Genomic DNA, 5,000 nt, shown 5'->3' on the forward strand with positions numbered 1-5,000 from the left:
AGACTTGCATGTTGCCAGCATCATGACGAGGCACAACGGAAGCTGGCAGAGGGAGAGGACGGGGGGGCGGGGGGGGGGGGCAGGGAGAGAAAGAGAAAGAAAGAAAGAAAGAGAAAGAAAGAAAGAGAAAGAGAAAGAGAGAGAGAGGGAGTGAGAGGGGGAGATAGTGAGAGGGATGAGAAGGAAAGAGAGAGAGAGAGAGAGAGAGAGAGAGAGAGGGGTGGAAGGGAAAGAGAGAGCAGAGGAGAGGAGGGGGGTAGGGAGAGGGAGAGGAGGGAGGCTTGGGAGATGGGAGAGGGGAGAAGAGAGAGAGAGAGAGAGAGAGAGAGAGAGAGAGAGAGAGAGAGAGAGAGAGAGAGAGAGAGAGAGAGAGAGAGAGAGAGAGAGAGAGAGAGAGAGAGGAGGGGGGAAGGAGAAAGAGGAAGAGAGGAAGGCAGGGAGAGAGGAGAGGAGATAGACAGACAGACAGTGAGTGGAAGAGAAAGAGAAAGAGGAGAGGGATAGAATGAGAGAGAGAGATGGGGGGCTGGGAGGAGGAGGAGAGAGAGAGGAAGAAAGAGGGATGAAAAGGAAGAGAGAGTACGAGAGGGGGGTGGATGGAAGAGAGTAAGAGAGAGAGAGGGGGGGGGGAGATAAAAGAGGAGGACGGCATGGACACAGGAGGCGAATGAATAAAAGAGGGCAGAGGAGAGAGAGAGGAGAGCCGTCCGTGGCTAGCTGCGAACGCGAGCGGGACTCCAGAATCTTTATCGCAAGGGCATGTCGACACTTGGAGGCAGCAAGTGTCGCGGGGCAGGAAGGGGCCGGTGCCAGTGAGCAGCGAAGCCCATTCCGAGCATCAATCTCAGCCCCGCCGCCATTGTTGGCCGCTCGGGACGGTATCGGGACGGTCGGTAACTCGACACCGAACTCGGCTGTCGCATACCCTCGCTCCGAATGCCCCTCCCCATACACATTCATATACAACAAGCGATATGGCGGGCCTAAGGACACGGGGGGCAGTGGCATAAACACATGCATTCATTCGCTCTCTCCCCCCGCCCCTCTCTCTCTCTCTCTCTCCTTCTCTCTCTACCTCCCTCCCTCCCTCTTTCACACACACACACACACACACCACAAACACTCTGACACGAAAGCCTCCCTTTAGGCGTAAAGGGACTCGACTCTTATTGACATCGTGTGAATCAGCACTAAGTAACTTATTAAACTTTGGCATAAATGCACCGACACTCCCTTGGGAATGACAGGCTTCTTTCATTAAGATCGGGATAAGGAGGGGGAGGGGGAGGGGGAGGGGGGCATACGAAGGAGGGGGCGAGGAACGACTAGTACTGACATACATTTTACTCTTGCAGGAAGAGCGCATTCATTTCCCTGCCACAGCCTTCCCCCTCCTCCCATGCCTCCGCGAATCCCCATGGATGGCACTGCCGCATCTGAAGACGCCACGGGCACCCCACCTCGCTAATGAGGGCATTATCACCTCGCTCCCTCTCGGTTCTTGCACGAGAGAACCATTTCACACACGCCTCGGGCATTCTTTCAATGGACGCCCGGGTTCAGCTTCTAACTCGATATACATGTCATCATCAGAAACCACTCTGCTCACGGACGAGATATAATCTCCACGAACACAACGCGCGGCACAGTCACCGTAATAACAACAAGCGTTAAAGCAACATGCGATTGGCTATTTCGCACACTGCCCCTTCATAACACCGACATACAAAATAAACACGACCGCGCACACACATTGCGGAACAGTAGTGCCTCTGTCACTGACACCGACAATAGGCCAATCTTACAGAAAAGGGCAATGCTAACGAATCATTACTGTTTGGGATAAGCATTCTGATTCATGTTTACGTAAAGCTGACTAAGAGACTAAGTGCTGCCCGGACCCCTGAGTCACTGGTCGCCCTCGGAAATAATGCTGCATTTTCGCTGAAACAACACTTATAAACAAACGTGTCTATTACACTACACAAAGACCTAGCTTTGATGTCTATATTACGTTCTCTCTCGCTCTCGCTCTCGCCCCCCCCCCACCTCTCTCTCTCTCTCTCTCTCTCTCTCTCTCCACACCTTATCTATTTACTGTATCCTAATTTTCTATCTCGCTTTCTCCCCTTCTTTCTCTATTTTACTCTCTTCCTTTCTCCTCCCCTCTCTCTTCTCTGTTTTGCCCCCTACTTCTCTCTCCCTCTCCCCCTACCCTTTCTCTTTCCTCCCTCCTTCCCCTTCCTTTCTATCCTTCCCCCTCCCCTTCCCATTTCTCGTTTCCCCCAACATGTGTCGGCGTCCACCCAAAGCATGCAAGCAAGCAAGTAATCTCGTGTCCGCGCACCCAAGCACAGAGGCCCGCTTGTCTTATCAGATAAAGACGCGAGGTGAGAACGACGCGTGGTGCCTGCAGTGACACTCCGTCGCGACACTTGGGCTGCAGGCACTGCTTTGTGGAGAGGAGGGAGAGAGGTAAGGCGACGCATAGAGCGATGGAGAGAGGGAGAGAGAGAGAGAAAGAGAGAGAGAGAGAGAGAGAGAGAGAGAGAGAGAGAGAGAGAGAGAGAGAGAGAGAGAGAGAGAGAGAGAGAGAGAGAGAGAGAGAGAGAGAGAGAGAGAGAGAGAGCGAAGGAGGGGAAGAGGCAGAGGGGGAAGAATAGGAGAGCGAGAGGGAGAAAGTGTTATAGAGAAGAGAGAGGACGAATATTAGCAACGGGAAAGAGAGGTAGAAGGAGGAGGAAGAGAGTGGGGGAGGGAGAGAAGGGAGGAAGAATATGAGAGGGAGAGGGAGAGGGAGAGGGATAGAAAAGAATAGAAGAGGAAGAAGAAAAGAAGGGATAAGAGGCGAGAAAACAGAAAGATAGATAGTTGGAGGCAGGAGAGAGGTAGAAAGCGAGAGAGAGAGAGAGAGAGAGAGAGAGAGAGAGAGAGAGAGAGAGAGAGAGAGAGAGAGAGAGAGAGAGAGAGAGAGAGAGAGAGAGAGAGAGAGAGAGAGAGAGAGAGAGAGAGAGAGAAGAGCCCCGTTTCTCAATATTCAAGCGCCTGCATCGAGAGACGGTGCGGAAGGAGGGGGGAGGGGAGGGGAAGGGCGCGACAGAGACAGTTGGTGACGGACAAAGCGCTTGGCGTCATGTAGGAGCGAAGCATGAGGCAGCCAGCATGAGGCAGCCAGCATGAGGCAGCCAGCATGAAGCATCGAGGCAGCCGGAAGAGAGTGCGGTGAGCGGCCGAGCAGGGCGACGGAGGGGCGTGGGAGGAGACATTGAGTCATGACAAGCACTCGATGCCAAAACAAAAACACGGATCGCAACACCCAATCAGATGTAAATCGATTAGTGGACTCGGTCCAATCAAAACAACCCGCGTCGGATACTCTTTCCTTCTCGCCAGTGGATACACAGTCGGTGCTGCTGTCTGTCTATATCTGCCCGTCTGTCTGTGTGTCTGTCAGAGTGTGCTGATATGTTGGTCTACACGTGTCCGCCTCTGTCTCTGTTGATATACACTTGCCTTTAGGCATTTCTGAATCTCTGGAGTATGTCTCTGCATGAAAGTGTGCGCTGTGCATGCATCTGTACGCTTGTTTCTCCATTCGCATATTAATTCATCACACACACACACACACACAAACACACACACAGAGGCACGCATGCACACACATACACATACACATAACATTCACAAACAAACAAACACAAACAAACACACACACAGAGAAGACCTCAGAGCCTGACCTTCCCTCTATCGGCTCCCTCCCCTCCATAACATCCCTTCCCCGTCCCCTCCACCCCCACCCCCACCCCCACCTACACGAGCAGCCAGACATTACAGGATCAACGATTAGGACACTGATTGCCTAAGAGGACTGCTTCCTCGGCTACAAGGCGAGGCGGGCCAACATCCTCGGCATTTCCTGTCAAAATATACACCTGTCAAGAGGAACATCTCGTCAGCCCACTGCCCTCTCAGACACAGCCCACGCACGCCCACCGCCCTGGCCGGGAAGAGGGGAGAGAAGAATAGAAGAAGGGTGTCAGGGGGAAGAGGGGGAGGGGGAAGAAGGGGAGGGGGAGGGGATGAGGAGGAGGGGAAGAGGAGGAGAAGTGGGAGTAAGAGGGGATAGAGGAGAAGAGGGAGGAGAGGGTGGAGTAGGAGGAGGAAAGGAGAAGGAAAGAAAGAATGTGAGGAAGAGGAGGAAAAGAAAGATAGGGAGAAGGAAGGAAAGAAGAAGAGGATTAGGAGAAGGAGAAGAGAGAATGGGGAGATGGAAGGAAAGAGGGAGACAAGGAAGAGGGGGGAGAAGGAAAAATAGGGAGAGAGAAAGAGAAAGAGGAAGAGGAGGAGGGGAGAAGGACGAATAGGGAGAAAGAAAGAGAAAGTGGAAGAGGAGGAGGGGAGAAGGAAGAATAGGGAGAAAGAAAGAGAAAGAGGAAGAGGAGGAGGGGAGGAGAAGGAAGAATAGGGAGAAAGAAAGAGGAAGAGGAGGAGAGGTGGAGAAGGCAGAATAGGGAGAAGGAAGGAAAAAGAAGATTTCAAGAGAAAGAAGGGAGCAGGAGGGGGACAAAGGGGAGATTTCGGAAAGAAGGAAGAGAAGAGGATATAATATACTGTGTAAAAGGTGAATGACGAAAAGAACAGAAAGGTGTGGGTGACATGAAAGCCTCGGAGAGAGGAGAGCCGACGCCTTAATAAACACTAACCTACAAAGAAGCGATTACAACAAAGGAAGCTTACGCCAGGCCGCAGGGACACGTCCAAGAGAAGGATCCCCTACACCATAGAGGCTCCTTTGGACCCCATACCCCCTCCCTCGGCCGCCCAACCGCCCGACCGCCCGCGCGACATAGGCACGGCGCGGCGCGGTGGCAGCGAGGGAGGGCACAGTTGACACCATCAGGAACGGCTGCCTTAATGAGGGCATCGTATCGCAGTGCACGGGATAGCGGCAGTGCAGTGCTGGGGTGGAGGTGCTCGTGCCTACACTCTCTCTCGCGCGC

At 53.2% G+C, this 5,000-nt stretch overlaps 2 protein-coding genes across 7 annotated transcripts in view; one reads left to right on the forward strand and one right to left on the reverse strand.

Annotated features, from left to right (window-relative positions):
* The window catches only part of ssp3 (SCAPER domain-containing protein short spindle 3), a 66,396-nt gene that overhangs the window by 33,346 nt on the left and 28,050 nt on the right, over positions 1–5,000 (reverse strand). The gene's annotated exons all lie outside the window — the stretch shown is intronic.
* Positions 2,420–5,000, forward strand: part of LOC122259358 (uncharacterized) — a 9,406-nt gene continuing 6,825 nt past the window's right edge. The window contains exon 1 of one of the 3 annotated variants that reach the window (XM_043026099.2): positions 2,420–2,475. The gene's annotated coding sequence lies outside the window, so the exon portion shown is untranslated. Of the gene's footprint in view, positions 2,476–4,908 lie in introns of those variants that run through there. The other 2 variants (XM_043026097.2, XM_043026096.2) reach the window with 2 other exon arrangements.

This window comes from Penaeus japonicus, unplaced genomic scaffold (genome assembly GCF_977035675.1).
Source record: "Penaeus japonicus unplaced genomic scaffold, GWHDUDI00000001_assembly GWHDUDI00000027, whole genome shotgun sequence".
Taxonomy (NCBI): Eukaryota; Metazoa; Arthropoda; class Malacostraca; order Decapoda; family Penaeidae; genus Penaeus; species Penaeus japonicus.